Consider the following 20,568-nt stretch of genomic DNA (forward strand, 5'->3'; position numbering starts at 1 on the left):
AAATGCATACATATTTTATGATATAATAATACAATTTCTAAGACATTGCCAGGAAATAAGGATGTACCCCAAAATTTAGCAAGACAGATTTTTTTTGTGGAAGAGTTGTTAATAATAACAAAGTATATAACTAAATAATAACTACAGAAACTAACCTATGTTGAGCACTTCCTAAGTTCCCTGCCTCAAGATATCAAATGATCCTGTGAGGGAGGCATGATTGCTAGCTGAAAAAATGACTCAGAGAGGTTAGAAAAGTCCATGTTGATATAGCTCTAAGGAAGCACAATGGGAAAAAGGCTGAGCCCATTTAGTGATCACACCATGTCCCTGTTGCTTCTAGTGGTGCAAAGTCAAAAGAACATAGAGGTTTCACATTAGGGATCTGGCTTAATAAATCATAGAGCAATCATGCCATGGAATACTGCTCAGTCACAAAAAAATAACATAGATGAAGCTATATCCACTTGGAAAGATGTTCGAAATATGCTGCAAAGCTGATTATTAGACAGTGTGTATTGTGTGATCTCAGGTATGTAAGAATCAATTTATAAGCACAGGTAAGGATAGAAACATTCAGAGATGCAGAAACCAAGTTTCAATTAGCGACTCTCTCTGGGTGGTAAGATGATTATTTCATTTTCCATTCATTATTTTTCTTAACTATATTTTTATTTTCTTTAAAAGATCAATCTGTATTGTTTGTGTGGTAACCTCTATATTTACATTTTCAAAATATGGTGCCATTATTGAGTTGGATTTAGCATTCCAGGTGGCTACATGACACTCTGTCGCTTGCCTGAATTAACATTCCTTCCCCTGGGGTGTTATGAAAATCATCCTGGATTGAGAGCAGGTCGCTGGGTTTCAGGCTGAGTGCATCTAGTAATGCGTCCACGATGTGACCCGAGGCAACTCACTTGGGCTCTCCTGGCCTCAGCACAATGAGCTGGCTGGGCAAGCTGAACGCTGAGGCCCCTTCCAGCTCCGACATGCGATGCACTCTTATGCATTCATTTTCTCCTTTGGAGACAGCCTGTAACCATTTCCAGTCTACAGGAGAAGGACTTGAGCATGCAAAATCATTTTGTTCTATAAAAAAGCATGGATAAACACCTGCCTACCCCATTTTAAGAAATAATAACATGACATTTATAAACCACTTTGCACGGTGTTTATGAATTCCCTCCCTCGAGGCTCTGAGTTTGACTCTAGTTACTCTGGTTATTTACCTGCCTGCATTTGGGTGAAGGATTTGCAACTGCAAGAGAGGGGGGCCGTTTTCTCCTGAGTTGATCGTGAATTGAGTGTCCCCTATTATGTTGCTAGTGCAAAATATATTAAGACCAGTTCTGTGACACAGAAAATGACCCAGAAAAACAAAGTGGAACTTCATTTCAGATCCATCTTCATCTCCAGCTGTATCTACGGACAATAATCCTTCCAGAAAGCAGCTGAATTGGCTGGAATTGCATATCAGAGGGGCAGCTTCACCCCACAAGGGCGACTTAGAGCAGCATGACCCACTGTTATGAGGGGTTCCTTTTTCTCTGGGAAGGAACATCTCAAGTGATGTTTGAAATCCCCTGTTTCTTGCAAAGTACTTCTAAGGCTGCTGAGCTTAGGTTCCACATTTGGGGGTTTTCATCTCTGAGTATGCAACAGAATTCCAGACAAGAACATGAAATAACACAAATTGTTTTATTTTTGAGCATTTTTGTTTAGTCCTCAGATTACCAAGGACTAACATTTGAAAAATGAAGTGAAACTAGTTTGTTTATTTTATTTCAAATTTGAGGCACTGAAAGTCTCTTAAAAATTTTTGATTTGGCTGGGCGTGGTGGCTCACGCCTGTAATCCCAGCACTTTGGGAGGTGGGCAGATCACGAGGTCGGGAGATCGAGACCATCCTCGCTAACATGGTGAAACCCCATCTCTACTAAAAATCCGAAAAATTAGCCAGGTGTGGTGGCGGATGCCAAGTCCCAGCTACTTGGGAGGCTGAGGCAGGAGAATGGTGTGAACCCGGGAGGCGGAGCTTGCAGTGAGCTGAGATCGCGCCACTCCATCTCAAAAAAGAAAAAAATTGATTCAAGTTAATTTCAAATATATATAATTCATATCTGCATACAAAACAACTCCATTGGAATGAGAATTTTAATTGAAAGTGAAGTTACCAATCTGAACACCCAGAGTGATCCACAGAAAAACATAAAATGCCAGTGCCCAGAGGTACTGCCCGCTGGATGGGTACCACTGCCTCCTCTACAGACAAACCCAAGGAAGCTGAAGATCTCACCTCCTGTCCCACAACCCGTTTAAGACCTTAAATGAGATGGTCCTCCGTCATATGAGCTCCTTCCTAGGCTCTTCGTCCCAAGCTACTCTGGGCCAGACTAATCTCACTGTCTCCCAAACATCCCCTATTTGCTCATGACTCTGCACCTGGAATGCCCTTCTACCTCCCTAAAGTGTCTCTCATTGTTTAAGACCCTGAGTTCAAGTACTGGTTTTACTCCAAAACTAACCACATTAGTTCACACCAATGTTACCCAACTCCAACCCCGTGACTGTGAGGCATATTAGGTGAGCATTTCAGCCTTTCTAACATATTGAATCATTAAGCAAATTCCCCTAATACATCAAAGTACATGTCTGATGTTGTATAGAGCTGGTCAGTACAGGATCACAAGCACTGATTGTTAAATGTTCAGGTGTACTGTAAGCCTGTGATTTCACATTGATAGCTAAAAATCAGCCATGTTGAGAATATTTTTACCACAGGAAATATACTTCAAATCACTTGCCCCTGTAATAAGTGTTGGTTGATAATATTATAAAAGCATATCTTTGTTAATAGATGCTAAGGTTAAAGACCAAAATCTGATCTTCCATGGTAGAACCCCACTCGACCACTTACTAGCTATGTGACTATGTTCAAGTTATTAGATCTAAGTTTCATTCAGTATCTTTAAATGTTAAATAGAGGTATCAAAAAAGCCAGCATTACAGGGTAGAAATGAAAACAAAAATCAAACATCCAGGTAATATGGTTGGTAGGATGTCTACATCAAGTATCATTCAATAAACGTCAAGAGATATTATTGTCATTATCATTATTATTACTTTGAACCACCAAGCCTGGCCCAATGATTATTACTTCTTAGGGAGAAGCATGTGAGCAACAGGGATACTTAAAACGAAGGTCACTGCTAACTGAATATGTTTTAGTCAGTTTTAATTGATATATATCCATATTATTTGTTTATTCAATAATTTTATTGTGCTTCTTTAAGGTAAACAACACAATGTTATGGGATACATATAGACAGTAAAATAAGGTTACAACAGTGAAGCAAATCAATGTATTCATCATCTCATGTAGTTATTATCTTTTTTTTGTGTGTGTGTGGCTAAAATCAACTCATTTTGCATGAATCCCAAATACAGCACCATTTTATTACCTATAGTCCTCATGTTGTACATTAGCTCTCCAGACTTAGCCATCCTACATATCTGCTACTTTGCATCCTCTGACCTACAATCTCCCCATTTCCTTCTCACCTGCAACCACTGTATTGTTCTCTACTTCTGTATATTTGTTTTTGTTTTAGGATTCCACATATAAGTGAGATGGTGTAATGTTTTCCTTTTTTTGGTGTGGCTGATTTCACTTAACATAATGTCCTTCAGGTTTATCCACATTGCGCCAAATGGTATGATCTTGGGTTTTTTTAGGGCTCAATAATATTTCCGTGTGTGTGTGTGTGTGTGCGCGTGCATTTGTGTGTATCAGTCACAGTTTCTTTATCTATTCATCAGTTGACAGACACTTAGGATGTTTCCATATCTCGGCTACTGTGAATAATGCTGCAATGATCATGAGAGTGCAAATATCTTTATGAGATGTTAGTTTCATTTCCTTTGAATGTGCCCAGAAGAAGGATTACTGGGTCATATGATAGTTTTATTGTCAATTTGTTTAGAAATCACATACTATTTTTCATAATGGCTCTACCAATCTACAGTTTTACCAACAGAGGACGAGTTCCTTTTTCACCATACCCTCACTAACATTCGTTGTCTCTTGCCTTTTTGGTAATTGCCATCCTAATGAGTGTGAGGTGGTATCTCATAGTGGCTTCTATCTGCATTTTCCTGATGATTAATGATGTTGAACACCCTCTCATATACCTGTGGGCAGTGTTTATTTCTTTGGAGAAATGTCTATTCAGGTCTTTTGCCCATTTAAAAAATAAGATTATTTGTTGTATGTGTTCTTTATAAATTTGATTATTAACAGCTTATCAGACATATGTTTTGCAAATATTTTTTCTCAGTCCATGGGCCATTTCTTCATTTTGATCATTGTTTCCTTTGCTATGCAGAAGATTTTTATTTTGATAGATTCCCATTTATTTTTGCTCTTGTGAACTGAGCTTTTCACGTGGTACCTAAAAAAACACTGCCAAAGCCAATGCCCAGGAGCTTTCCCCCATGTTCTCTTCTGGGAGTTCTAAGGTTTCCAGTCTTATATTTAGGTCTTTTCTCTACGTTGAAGTGATTTTTGTACATGGTTTTAGAGCCCAGTTTCATTTTTTTACTTGTGAAAATCGAGTTTTCCTAGTACCATTTCTTAAAGAGACTATTCTTTCCCCATTGTGCCTTCTTGGTACCCTTATCAAAAATTAGTTGATTTATTTCTGGGCTGTGTATTCTGTTCCACTGTTCAATGTGTCTGTTTTTATTGCACTACTATACTGTTTTAATTACTATCACTTTGTAATATCACTTTAAATCAGGAAATGTGATACCTCCAACTTTGTTTTCCTTTCTCAGAATTGTTTTGACTATTCAGGGTCCTTTATGTTTCCATACAAATTTCAGGATTATTTTCTCTATTTCCACGAAGAATGCTATTGGGATTTTCATAGGGATTGAGTTGAATCTATATAATATTGCTTTGGGCAGTATGAACATTTTAACAATATTATTTCTTCTGATCCATGAGCATAGGAAATCTTTCCATTATTCTTCTTTCCTTCAATTTCTTTCATCAATGTTTTACAGTTTTCAGTGTACAAAGCTTTTAATTCCTCGGTTAAATTTATTCCTAAGCATTTTTTTGATGCTATCATAAATAGGATTGCTTTCTTTTTTTGTTGTTTTTTTTTTTGTTTTGAGACGGAGTCTCGCTCTGTCGCCCAGGCTGGAGTGCCGTGGCCGGATCTCAGCTCACTGCAAGCTCCGCCTCCCGGGTTCAGGCCATTCTCCTGACTCAGCCTCCCGAGTAGCTGGGACTACAGGCGCCTGCCGCCTCGCTCGGCTAGTTTTTTGTATTTTTTAGTAGAGACGGGGTTTCACCGTTTTAGCCAGGATGGTCTCGATCTCCTGACCTCATGATCCGCCCATCTCGGCCTCCCAAAGTGCTGGGATTACAGGCTTGAGCCACCGCGCCCGGCAGGATTGCTTTCTTAATTTCTATTTTAGTTACGTTTTCATTGGTATATAAAACGCTATTAATTTTTATATGTTGACTTCGTATCCTGCAACTTTACTGAATACATTTATTAGTTCTACCAGTTTTTCTTGTATGTGCGTAGAATCTTTGGGGTTTTTAAATGTAGGATCATATCTGCAAATAGAGGTAATTTTACTTCTTCCTTTTTGATCTAGATGTCTATTACTTCTTTCTCTTGTCTAATTGCTTTTGCTAGTACTTTTAGTATTATTGAATAGAAGTGGTAAACGTGGGCACGCTTGCTTTGTACTGTATCTTTGTGTTAAAGCTTTCAGTTTGGGGTGTTCTGGGTTTTTCACTTAACAGTTGTGTGAATGTGAATGAGTGACTTAACCTCAGAGTATAGGTTTTTGTGCCTTTAAAATGCAGACAGTGATATTGATGTCATAATGAGATTAAAGTATAAAATCAGTTAGCAAAGTTTATGGTCTTTAAAATAGTCCCACTTAATTTTAGTGTCCTTCCATTCCTTCCAACAGATAGTCAAGAATGTTTTCATCAACTTTCTCTTTATTCCTTCACCTGGCTGACTAGCAGAAAAGGATCTATTCCAAATGGTATCATTTAGAAATTCAGCTATTTAAATCTTGACTAAATGATCCCTTATTCAGTGATAGTTCAGAGTTAATAACACCGTTTGACAACTGCTGCTTTTAGCAGCTGGGCTTTGACTTTATTTTAATTTCAGATCCCAAGGACAGTTTTTAGGGTTGCTTTCGGCAAAATCTACCATTTGATTAGCCAAAAATAGCACACCTTTTATCCAAGTAAGATAAGTAGCTAGCTTAAGAACAGAGAGTCATCTAAAGTCACAGGAACTCTTAAATGTATATCAACCGTTAATCCTCTGTGGCCATGTCGGGTCTGTCGGTGGATATGCCAAACAGGGAAGACAGTGAAGTGGTGGCTCAGCGTTCTCCAAAGGAATGAGCAAGGAGATGAGGCAAAGCACACTCTGAAGGTGAGATGGGCAAAGAGGGAAAGGCATGTTACAGAAGTGGCCAATCAAGCCTTTCTCTGAATCACGTCAGAAAACTCTTGAGGATAAAAACTCCTTGGCTTCTTTCCAATGAGTCAACTTGATAGCTCTAATGCTACACACACTTTGAAATTATTATTTGTTCTGTGTTTAAAATGGGAAATTGAAGTTTGGCAAAGTCATTTGGACCAGCCCAGAATCTCATGCAAAGCAATTGGTTCAGAGCTATTAGCGCAGCAGATTTCTCGGTCCATTAAGAGTCTGACATAGTAGGAGGTGTCTGCTTGTGATTCTTTCCATTTCTAGCTCCAGACAAACTGCCCTTTCTGAGTCTTTAGTCTGTTTCTCTGATTATCTTTTAAGTGTCTCAGGAAAGTTTTTCCTCGATTTGGTGCTCACTGTTCCAAGCCTTTTGCTTCTATCTCTCTCTCCTCACTCCCTGGCTGTTATTTTTTTATACACCATCTTTGAGAAACCACGTCATATGGAGATCTCCTAAATTTACTGTTCTCTACTCTTCACTTTTTTTCTTGGCTGTCTATTTAGATTCCTCCTTTATATTCTTGCAGCAATATTTCATGTATTCACTCTTTTCCTCTAAATGGTTGCCAAAATATGCAGCTGCTTCCTCCTCAATATTGTGAAGATCTGCCTTCTTTATCTATCAAAAGTTTTTTAAAAAAGACTTTATTTCCAAACCCTAACTTCGAGTTAACCGCATAGGAAATGACGGAGTCTCTAGACATCCATGGTTCCATCAACTGGTCTTTTCCCTCTTGACTTTCACACCCTAACTTTTCTTGGGCAGCCCAGGCTCAGGCTGGCACCAACATTACCTCCATTGCCTCTGCTCCACTGTTCATTCTGGTGTCTTGTCCAGGCAGCCACAGTGGGCACAGTTAAAAGCAGCACCCTGACAGCCTGCAGCCATATCCTTCTTGTGACTAGAGTCACTGGCAAGACATCCTTGTAGGATGGGCACCTGTGAGGGAGATCTTCTCTCTCTCACTTCTTATTCTTCTTGGCCAACAAAATAGAAACTCCAATCTGTCTGAGGTAAGAAGAAAAAGAGCTTTTCCTTTTTCTGACCACTTTCCACAAAAAAAGAGTGGGATTTATCTGTTTGGTGTGATGGTGAGGGTCAGGCATGCAGTGGTCTGCTGTTGGGGCAGACGGTCAATGCATCAAAGGCTGCATGTACTTGTTGCATCATTTGCTTTGTCTCTGCACTCAAAAGGAATGAGGCAGCCCAGGTCCTCTATGCAGCAAGTGGAGTGAGTACCAGCTCTACATGTCTGATTTCCTTGTGTGTGTGTGGCGCAGGCAAATGAAGAAAAAGTATTAGGATGCCTATATTGGCCTCAAGTCCAAGGTTCTTCAATATAGTTTTGGTAGCACTATACAAATTTTTTAAAAATCCCTGTATCTATTAGCTAGTTTGGGGCTCAGAGAAAAGAGGGGGAGTGATTACCATCTCAAACTCCAATAAGACCATGCTATTTCCTTTTATTTCCTGACTATTAAATTAAATGTATATAAAACAACAATTATCTATATTTTCAGAACTCATTTTTTTCTCACATCAGTCCTAAGAGATAGAAGAGTTAAAAGCCATATCATTCTCAATGCAATTCTAGCAGAAATTTCATGAGAGGGATGGGGCTTACAGAGTTAGCTACATTCTATAGATGGGAAAACAGGCACAGGGAGGCAAGATGACTTGCCCAAGGTGAGACCACATCTCTAGATACCGGAGGAGCCGCCACGATGACCCTATCTCATTCCCGATAGAGGAGGTCAGCCTGTCTCTGTTGCTTTGTGTTAGGTGCTACTGAACATAGTGGATTCTCAGTCAGTATTACTGGTTCAATATACATTGAATGGTGCTGGGAAAACTGGCTAGCCGTATGTAGAAAGCTGAAACTGGATCCCTTCCTTATACCTTATACAAAAATTGTTTCAAGATGGATTAAAGACTTAAATGTTAGAGCTAAAACCATAAAAACCCTAGAAGAAAACCTAGGCAATACCATTCAGGACATAGGCTTGGGCAAAGACTTCATGACTAAAACACCAAAAGCAATGGCAACAAAAGCCAAAACAGACAATGGGATCTAATTAAACTAAAGAGCTTCTGCACAGCAAAAGAAACTACCATCAGAGTGAACAGGCAACCTACAGAATGAGAGAAAAATTTTACAATCTACCCATCTGACAAAGGACTAACATCCAGAATCTACAAAGAACTTAAACAAATTTACAAGAAAAAAATCAAACAACCCCATCAAAAAGTGAGCAAAGAATATGAACAAACACATCTCAAAAGAAGACATTTATGCAGCCAACAGACACATGAAAAAATGCTGATCATCACTGGCCATCAGAGAAATGCAAATCAAAACCACAATGAGATACCATCTCACACCAGTTAGAATGGCAATCATTAAAAAGTCAGGAAAAACAGGTGCTGGAGAGGATGTGGAGAAACAGGAACACTTTTACACTGTTGGTGGGACTGTAAACTAGTTCAACCATTGTGGAAGACAGTGTGGTGATTCCTCAAGGATCTAGAACTAGAAACACCATTTGACCCAGCCATCCCATTACTGGGTATATACCCAAAGGATTATAAATCATGCTGCTATAAAGACACATGCACACGTATGTTTATTGCAGCACTGTTCACAATAGCAAAGACTTGGAACCAACCCAAATGTCCTTCAATGATAGACTGGATTAAGAAAATGTGGCACATATACACCATGGAGTACTATGCAGCCATAAAAAAGGATGAGTTCATGTCCTTTGTAGGGACATGGATGAAGCTGGAAACCATCATTCTGAGCATACTATCGCAAGGACAGAAAACCAAACAACTCATGTTCTCACTCATAGTTGGGAATTGAACAATGAGATCACTTGGACACAAGGTGGGGAACATCACACATCGGGGCCTGTTGTGGGGTGTGGGAAGGGGGGAGGGATAGCATTAGGAGAAATACCTAATGTAAATAACTAGTTAATGGATGCAGCACACCAACATGGCACATGTATACATATGTAACAAACCTGCACATTGTACACATGTACCCTAGAACTTAAAGTATAATAATTATAATTTAAAAAGAAAGATTGCTATTTAGTGAATTGAGTTGTAATTCTACAACTCAAGAAGAGAAGAATTAAGAAGAGGCATGGTATGGCTGTTGAAGAAAATGGAGTTCTTTCATCACTGCTCAAATACAGTCCTACTCTATTCTTTAAGCTATTCTCTCCCTGGTCCTACTCTTTTCTCTCCCAGCATCCCATGAATCTCCTCCTGCCTGCCATGGACTCTCCCTTAGTTTGTGTCTACCTGGCTTACTTAAACATCTCACTAGCTAACCTAGTGCCTTGGGCAAAAAATCATTTTATGTTTTGCAACTTCAATTTTCTCAAATTTAAAATTAAACCATTCAATGAAACCTCTAAGATTCCTTTTAGACTGGATATGGTGGCTGACGCTTGCAATCCCAGAACTTTGGGAGGCCAAGGCAGGCAGATCACTTGAGGTCAGGAGTTCGAGACCAGCCTGGCCAACATGGCAAAACCCTGTCTCCACTAAAAATTGCAAAAAATTAGCCAGGCATGGTAGTGCATGCCTGTATCCCAGCTACTCTCGGGAGGCTGAGACACGAGAATCACTAGAACCTGGGAGGCGGAGGTTGCAGTGAGCGGAGACTGCACCACTGCACTCCAGCCTGGGCGACAGAGTGAGAGACTCTGTCTTCAAATACTATTACTACTACTACTACTACTACTACTAAGATTCCCTTTAGCTCAAACCATGAGCAGAGTGGGGTGACTTGTTTGGGTGGGAGCTGGGGTCCAGATGCTTTGGCTAGTGAATGTGGTCATCTCCCCTCCATTACCAATGGCTTCTACAGATTTAATATTGAATATTTAATTAATGTTAAATTTCCTCTTTTGAAATAAATGGTGAGATTGCTGTCTCCTAACTGGACTCTGACAAATACCAGGAGAAATTTTGTTTTATAGATTACTTTTACCTAATAAGGTTCTGCTTCATCTTTGGGAAGATACTCATTGCCAGAAAGAAGAGGAAATGTAGGAGGAAGGTGCAGTCCATGATTGGGGCCAGGCTGGCAGAGGTCAGCTGGGTTTCTATTATGGTTTTCTGGAAATACAGATCAGCTTCCATTAGAAAAGCGAAAGACATTTTAGATGCTCAGGTAGACTGGAAAGTAGTGTGGGTTAGAGAACAGAAAGGTAACAGTCTTCCCTCCAACCTAAGAAAATAGCTTTCAGTTTCTCCTTGGAGACCTCAAAATTATAAGGTAAGCATATTTTTTGAAAAGTGCGTCTATTATGGTCATCAGGTTCTAAACGTTTCTCTGTGCCTACAGTAGCTACATTCCACATGGGTTGAGGCATGGCCTGCTCTCACTCCAGAACTTCATATGCATTGTTGCCTCTGCTGCAAATAATATTCCCACTTTCAACCTTAAATTTCTTCCTCCTGCCTCATTCTTACTTGCCTTCTCTCACAGCCCTCCTTCAACTAGGTTGGGTGCCCCAACTATGTCCTGCTATAGAGGCATATTCTTATTTTTTATTGCACTCATTACAAAATATCAAAATGACTTGTTTCCATAACTAAAATGTAAACTCTGAGGAAGTTACACGTGTGTTTTGTTACACTGTACCTGGCACAGTGACTGGCACATAGGCATTTGACTACAAATATTTAACGTAGGTACCAATAAGGTGCTATGTTTTATGGGGTGGTAGTGGTGAGAGTTAATCCCATGGAGATTTTCAACTTGTCTGTTATATTTTGCATCCTGTGTGTCTAGACCAGTGCTCCCAGGTGATTTTGATAGCATTTGCTAAGGGACCACATTTTGAGAAGCAAAACTAGACATTTGGAAAATGCACAGAAAATGGAGCACCAGGGCTGAGGTCCTGAGTAGGAGAGAAGTGAAATAAAGCTTCAGTGTTCCCATGGTTGATGCTGCCTGCTTTTCACCCCACCCTTTCGATCTTGGGCTTTCTATCCTCCCCAATCAAAGTCTATTTCTTGGAAAGCATTCACATTCCTGAGTTAAATAGCAGAAAAGAGTAAAAGACTGTGTTACTTGTTCAAGATGGTTTGTATTTTTCACAAGGAACAAAGCCCCTGTTGGTTCTGAACCAAAGGAATGGAATTCAAATTGTGTAGTGTCAAGTTTAAGAAGCCAGTAGGAAAGCAGGAGAACACACTCATAGGTGACTGAAGACTCAATCCATATAGGAGGCTCAGTGCAGGGACAGTGTCCAGCACAGGGTGGGTGCACAGACATGCATGTTGAATCAACAAAGTCACACCGGTCTATCATATCCCTCAGTGAGAAGAAAGTACATAAATTGTATGTGCACAGAAATTCGGTGCCATCATGAGCCTTCTGGAATTGTCCATGGGACTCATTAGCAAAACTTAAAAGAATACATCCTACCTAGATAGTGTTTTCTCACTCCTTATGAAAAAAAAAAAAACCTGAAAATAAAATACTGTTAAAATGAATACTATTCTGGCTGAAAATCTGCACCCTTGATAAGTGATTCGCTCTATTAGACAGGCAGAAATTAGCATAGAGAATTTACTTTGGAAGAGCCACCAACTATCAGTGGCTTGGAATGACAAACATGGAGAAGAATGAATTTCTGGGCTCAATTCCTTGCATTCCCCCACCATTAAGAAAGATGCTATCATCTCAAAATGAAGATATGTACAGTCTTGGACTTTTGGGGAACTTCTCTTGGAAGTTATTGGTGCTTCCAAAAATGGGTAGTCTGTAACACTTTATAGGGAAGATCTATACTGGGGAGGGCTAGAGCTGTCATAATCTTTGTAGAGAACTGGAAGGCTGCCATGCTGTGTTCCTGAGCATTCATTACTTCAGTGAGGACACCCTCATTCCTTATGGTTAGCCCGATGAGCCACTGAGCAATGCTGATGGATTGGTAAGGCTCACACCCTGACTCCAATGCTCCATCAAGGTTAGATATGCTCGATTTTGCTGCCTTTTCAGTAGTTTTGTGTTTACTTCCCTCTTTTCCTATATTTTATACATGCCTCCACGTGACACTTATTGATATCACTGTTGCTGAGTTTGGGCATTCTTCCAGAGAAGCTCAGATTTGCTCTTACTTTTTCATCCAATAAATTCATCTGTTAAGCACTGGGAGAAGAATTCTGGAAACTCCATCACTAGTTGGCAACTATCACATTTCTTAAGAGAAGAAAAATCTTTAATCTAGTTGAAACCATATTTCTTGTGCTGGAATGGATTTAAGACAAAAAATATATTGCACATTTGGGCACGGACCTTGATTTTTCAACATGCATCTTTCATGTGTTAGGAACTGATGCTGCACATTTTCTCCCCCGGGGATTTTCCTTTTCTTAAGGCATTAAATTGCTTGCTCAGATGTATAAAGGATGTACCACCTTGAATGGATATGCTAATTAGCGATGGTAAAATTTATGTATGCAACATTGATAAGGAAGGAGAGGTTAAAATCCTATTTCATTTATGTATTATATGTTTACAAAAAGGAAAAACATAAGGTAAAGTGACCTCTTTTGTCTAGCTGACAATTTAGAAATGGAAGGCATGCATGCATTTTTCAGAAGGAAGTGAGCAAAAGTGTTTACGGCTTTCTGGCAGTTATTCCACACCAATAGTTCTGAAGCCCTGCCATCCATGAGCCCCTGAAAAAAATTCCATGTTTAGCCTTTGTCCTTATGTAAAGCCTGTTTGCATTCTTCTATCCAACTATAGCCCAGTTCATGTTGTAGATTACCACCACCAAAGGGCTCTTTAAGCCTGGGCAACTCTATTACCATTTACCCTTGTGACATTTCCACTCTCTAACTCAGAGGTTCTCAAAGTGTGGTTCCCACACCAGCAGCACTTGTATCACTGAAAACTGGTTAGTATGAACATTCTTAGGTGAAACTCAAGTCCTACTGAATAATAAAGTTTGGGGTGATGCCCAGCAGTCCATGTTTTAAAGGACACTCCAGCTGATTCTGATGTATGCCCTAACTGAAAAGGTGTTGCCTCCTAATTTGAAAAGGTGGGTCAAAAGACTGCCCTTTGCCTTAGTCCAAAGTGGTAAACAACTAACCACAGAACAAGTAGTAACCCCATCCTAATCGATTGTTGATAGTGTCATGCTCTTGAAGGTCAGCCAATCAACTACGGTATCACTCCAGGAACTGTTTCTGAAAGTCAGCTCATCCCTAAACCTCACAGCTGAAAGTCAGCCAATCCCTAAACACTCTTGCTTCAGAAAATCTGCCAACCGCTCAGCTCCCTGTTCTTAAAACCCTTTATGAAAGCAAGTCTTGCTCTGTGCAGAGAGAGAGATTTATAAGAGTAGTTCTCCATTACTTAGGAAGCAATACATTTAGCCTCTTTGTTTCACATACAGATATATGGGATGTTAAAAACTTCATCCTCCAACAAAATGATCATTGTAGATTTAGAAGTCAAATTTTGTATTAGAGAGATTTTACCAACATTGTTGAAATGTTGGTGATAGGGATGTTTGAGGAACATGATATGCTTGTCAAAGACAAGAACCAACTATGAATTACAGACAATATTTTATAGTAAAAACGATAAAATAAAAAACAAGAAATAAAATGTAATTATCCATTACTAAACATATATAGTTATTATAAAGTAAACAATGAACAATTACTTTATGAAAGTTTTGATATAATAATATCAGGATAATAGGGAAGGAGGAAATGGGGTGATGTTGGTGTTAAATCATAATTTTCTATAACAGGAAGCCCCAACCTGGGCAACATACTGAGACCCCATCTCTACAAAACAATTACAAATTTTTAAAAAATTAGCTGGACATGGTGGCATGCACCTGTAGTCCCAGGCACTCAGGAGGCTGAGATGGGAGTACCCCTTGAGCCTGAGTGATTGAGGCTACAGTGAGCCATGGTTGTGCCACTGCACTTCAGCATGGGGGACAGGGTGAGATTTTGTCTTCAAAACACAAAAATAAAAAATAAAAATAAATTACGTCACAAGGGACATTAATTAAATTTTAATGCAATTCAAGAAATATTTGTTGAGCATATACCTTGGACTGTTAGATGCTAGAGATGTGGAGATGAAACTGTCAGAGTAGACAGGCTGTAAGTAATTTCAACACAATCCAAGGAAGAAATGAATTGATTCTGATAATGTGATGATGGTGAGAAAAAAAATTGCAAAGAGGAGGTCCTGGAAAGTATGCCTTCTAAGGATGAGTAGATATTCTTAGGCAGACTGAAAAGAGAAGCACATTCCAGGGTGAGGGAATAACATGGGTGAAGGCAAAAGGTTCTGAAAGTGAGAATGGAGTTAGGGAAATAGTGAGTAATTTGGGGAACTAGTTAGAAGTAGGCCTGGAAAAATAGTCTGGTGATGGGATTTAAAAGGTCTTGAATGCCATGATCAGAAGTTTAGATTTATCATAAAGGCATTATTTTCATTTTTCCTAAGGAAGTAATATTAGCTTTTGCTATTTTTTTTTAAACTTTTAGGTTCAGGAGTACATGTGCAGGTTTATTATGTAGGTAAATTGCCTGTCATGCGGATTAAGTATACAGATTATTTTGCCACCCAGGAAATAAGCATAGCACCTGATAGTTTGTTGTTGTTGTTGTTGTTGTTTGTTTGTTTTTGAGACAGGGTCTCACTCTGTCACTCAGGCTGGAGTGCAGTGGCATGATCTCAGCTCACTGCAATCTCTGCCTCCCAGGCTTAAGCCAACCTCCCACCTCAGCCTCCCAAGTAGCTGGGACTACAGGTGTGTGCCACCACACCCAGCTAATTTTTGTATTTTTAGTAGAAACAAAGTTTCACCATGTTGACCAGGCTGGTCTCGAACTCCTGACCTCAAGACATCCACCCGCCTCAGCCTCCCAAAGTGCCAAGATTACAGTTTTGAGCCACCATGCCTGGCCCCAATAGGTAGTTGTTCGATACTAACTTTCCTCCTTCCCTCCACTCTCAAGGAGGCCACAGTGTCTGTCCTTTGTGTCCATGTGTACTCAGTGTTAAGCTTCCACTTATAAGTGAGAACATGCGGTATTTGGTTTTCTGTTCCTGTGTTAGTTCACTTGGGTAACAGGCTCCAGCTCCATCTACGTTGTTGCAAAGGACATGACCTTGTTCTTTTTTATGGCTTCATAGTATTCCATGGTGTGTATCTTTATCCAGTTTACCGTAATGGGCAATTAGGTTAATTCCATGTATTTGCTATTGTGAATAGTGTTGCTATACATGTATGCTATACATGCATATGTGTCTTTATGGCAGAGCAATTTTTTTCCTTTGGGTATATACCCAATAATGGGATTCCTAGGTCAAATGATAATTCTGCTTTGAGTTCTTGGAGAAATTGCCAAACTTCTTTCCACAATGGTCAATATATTAGTCTGTTCTCACACTGCTATAAAGAACTACCTGACGCTGGGTAATTTGTAAAGAAAAGAGGTTTAATTGACTCACAGTTCCACATGGCTGGGGAGGCCTCAGGAAACTAACAATCATGGCAGAAGGGAAGCAGGCACGTCTTACCTGGCAGTAGGCAAGAGAGAGCATGAGTGTGAAGAAGGAACTATCAAACACATAAAAGCATCAGATCTCACGAGAACTGACTCACCATCATGAGAACAGCATGAGAGAAACCACCCCCATGACACAATCACCTCCTACCAAGTCCCTCTCTGGACACATGCAGATTATGGGGATTACAATTTAGATGAGATTTGGGTGGGGATACCGAGCCAAACCATATCAGTTGACTAATGTTAGTTTTAATCTTTTAGTATAATCCTAAACTGGAACAGACTAACCTCTACTCTACTGTTCTCAATAGGGATGTCCTATGGCCTGAACTGTGTTCCCCCCAACACTCATATATTGAAGCCCTAACCCTCAATGTGACAATATTTTAGAACAAGGTTAAATGTGGTCAAAAGACTGGGGCGCCAATCTGATAGGATTAATGTCTTTACAATAAGAGACACTAGAGATCTATCTCTCTGTCTATCACATGAAGACATAGTGAGAAGGATGCCATTAGCAAGCCAGGAAAAGAGTCCTCCCCTGAAACTGAATTATGCCAGAACCTTGACCTTGGACTTTAAGGCTCCAGAACTGTGAGAAAATAAATGACCATTTTTTATGCCACCCAGTCTATGGTATTTTGTTATGGCTATCCTGATGGATTCAGGCAGAGTGCTACTGGCATTTGGTTGGTACAATCCTTCATTATTCAGGACCATCCCATACATTACAGGATATGTAGTATCGCTGGTCTCCAACTATAAAATACCAGTAGTGCTACTCTGTCACTATGACAACAAAAAAAATGCTCCTACACATCTCCAAATGCTTCTTCAGGGGCAACAGTACTTATTGCTTCTGGCAGAAAACCACAAAAGGAAGCCTGTGAGAAGACTAATACAATTAAAATAATATTTATTATATTCCTTCCTGATCTCCTAGCGACCATAGGAAGGACTTTTACTTATTAAGAGTAAGGCATATGGTATAACAGCAAAATACAATGACAACAATAACCTTGATGTTCCTAAGACTCTCTGGTGTTGGAATCGAGTCTTTTATTTTGAGAAAGCAAAGGCGATACCTTGTCCTACTACCAAATGACTAAACATAGTCACATAACACAGTGAAAATAAAACCAGAAAACAAAAACAAGCACTTTGCATCCTGAGATAAATGAAAACAAAACAAAGGGAAAACAGTAAAGGGACACTCTTTAACAGTAGTCTTCAAAATAGATAAAACCTTGGATCCTTTCTACTAAGTTGTTAACTCTTTAGGAAAAAGTCATTCCTGATTTTTACAATACTAAATTTGGCAGATGTGTGATGACCTTGAAGATTACAACTGTGTGAGGAAACTGCTATATATCTCATCTCAAAAAATACTAAATTTAACCTTGGTAAACTTGTGGGGTTTCTTTCCCCCCATATCTGTTCTAAACACTTTCTAAAATCCTGCAAATAAAAATACTTGAGAACATTCCAACTGCAACAGAAATTTCATCATGCTCCATTATAATCTATTAGAGGCAATTATTTTCTGATTTATATCACCACAGATCTATTTTACTCTTCTCAAATTTCATTTACATGGAATCAAACACCATGATTATTTTGTGTCTAGCTTTTCTTGTTTGACATGTTTTTTGGGACCTTTTTATTTTGTTGATTTTTTTTTAATTGCTGAGGACTATTCCAATGAATGGATATAACACAATTTGTTTATATGTTATTCTGTTGACAGATACGTGGGTTGTCTCCAGTTTTTGGCTAATATGATCAAACCTTTAGCAACATTATTGTACAAGGTCTTTTGTGGATATATACTTTCGTTTCTTACCTAGGACTGGAATTATTGAGACATAGGGTAGGTGTATGTTTAACTTTATAAGAGACTGGAAACAGTTTTTTTGAAGTTTTTATAGAATTTTACATTCCATCAACAATATGTGAGGGGTCCAGGTGTTCCACATCCTTGCCTTATATTGTTAAACTTTAAAAATTTTATGCATTCTAAGTAATTTCAAAACAGTGTTGCTTTGTGCCTTTAATCTGCATTTCCATGACAATCATGTTAAGCACCTTTTTGTGTTCTTACCGGCTTTACAAACATTTATTTTTGTTTAAGTCTTTTGTTCATTTGTAATTATTTGTCTTTATCTTGTTTATTTGTAAACAGTATTTTGTATTTGTGAATATGAGTTCTTTTTTCACATACATTGTGCCTCGTAAGTTTTTTTCTTTTTTCCAGTTTGTGGCTTGTCTTTCATTTTCTTTTTTTTAAAATAATAATTTAAAAACATATAGGTATACAGTAGGTGTATACATTTATGGAGTACATGAAATGTTTTGATACAGGCTTGCAGTACATAAAAGTCACATCAGGGTAAATGAGGTATCCATCACCTCCAGCATTTATCATTTCTTTTTTTTTTTTTTATGCTTTAAGTTCTAGGGTACATGTGCACAACGTGCAGCTTTGTTACACATGTATACATGTGCCATGTTGGTGTGCTGCACCCATTAACTCATCATTTACATTAGGTATATCTCTTAATGCTACCCCTCCCCCCTCTCCCCACAATAGGACCTGGTGTGTGATGGTACCCTTCCTGTGTTCAAGTGATCTCATTGTTCAGTTCCCACCTATGAGTGAGAACATGCAGTGTTTGGTTTTTTTGTCCTTGTGAAGATTCTCAGCAAACTATCATTTCTTGTATTACAAACATTCTAATTATACTCTTTTAGTTGTTTTAAGATGTATGCTATTGTTGACTGTAGTCACCCTGTTGTGCTATCAAATACTAGATCTTATTTATTCTGGCTAACTATATTTTTCTACTTCTTAACCATCTCCATGCTCCCCATACCCCATTACCCTTCCCAGCCTCTGGTAACCATCATTCTACTGTCTATCTACATGAGTTTAATTGTTTTAATTTTTAGATCCTACAAATGAATAAGAACATGTGATATTTGTCTTTCTGTGCCTGGATTATTTCATTTAACACAATGCCCTCCAGTTCCACCCATGTTGTTGCAAATGACAGGATCTCATTCTTTTATATGGCTGAATAGTACTCCATTGTGTATCTGTACCACATTTTCTTTATCTGTTCATCTGTTGATGAACACCTAGGTTATTTCCAAATCTTGGCTATTGTGAATAGTGCTGCAATAAACGGGAGTGCAGATGTCTTTTTTGATTTCACTTCTTTTGGATAATTAACCAATAGTGGAATTGCTGGATCACATGGTAGTTCTATCTTTGGTTTTTTGAGGAACTTTCATACTGTTCTCCATAGTGGCTACACTAATTTTCATTCTCACCAACTGTATATGAGGGTTCCCTTTTCTCCACATCATCACCAGCATTTGTCATTGCTTGTCTTTGGATAAAAGCCATTTTAATTGGGGTGAGATGATATCTCATTGTAGTTTTGATTTGCATTTCTCTGATGATCAGTGATGTTGAGGACCTTTTCATAAACACTTTTCCCATTTGCATGTCTTTTGAGAAGTATCTATTCAGATCTTTTGCCCATTTTTATTTTTTTTTTATTTTTATTATTTTTTTTATTATTTTTTAAATTTATTTATTATTATTATACTTTAAGTTGTAGGGTACATGTGCATAACGTGCAGGTTTGTTACATATGTATACTTGTGCCATGTTGCTGTGCTGCACCCATCAACTCGTCATTTACATCAGGTATAACTCCCAATGCAATCCCTCCCCCCTCCCCCCTCCCCATGATAGGCCCCGGTGTGTGATGTTTCCCTTCCTGAGTCCAAGTGATCTCATTGTTCAGTTCCCACCTATGAGTGAGAACATGCAGTGTTTGGTTTTCAGTTCTTGTGATAGTTTGCTAAGAATGATGGTTTCCAGCTGCATCCATGTCCCTACAAAGGACACAAACTCATCCTTTTTTATGGCTGCATAGTATTCCATGGTGTATATGTGCCACATTTTCTTAATCCAGTCTGTCACTGATGGACATTTGGGTTGATTCCAAGTCTTTGCTATTGTGAATAGTGCTGCAATAAACATACGTGTGCATGTGTCTTTATAGCAGCATAATTTATAATCCTTTGGGTATATACCCAGTAATGGGATGGCTGGGTCATATGGTACATCTAGTTCTAGATCCTTGAGGAATCGCCATACTGTTTTCCATAATGGTTGAACTAGTTTACAATCCCACCAACAGTGTAAAAGCGTTCCTATTTCTCCACATCCTCTCCAGCACCTGTTGTTTCCTGACTTTTTAATGATTGCCATTCTAACTGGTGTGAGATGGTATCTCATTGTGGTTTTGATTTGCATTTCTCTGATGGCCAGTGATGATGAGCATTTTTTCATGTGTCTGTTGGCTGTATGAATGTCTTCTTTTGAGAAATGTCTGTTCATATCCTTTGCCCACTTTTTGATGGGGTTGT

The sequence above is a fragment of the Theropithecus gelada genome, chromosome 12, assembly GCF_003255815.1.
Source record: "Theropithecus gelada isolate Dixy chromosome 12, Tgel_1.0, whole genome shotgun sequence".
NCBI classification, from domain to species: domain Eukaryota; kingdom Metazoa; phylum Chordata; class Mammalia; order Primates; family Cercopithecidae; genus Theropithecus; species Theropithecus gelada.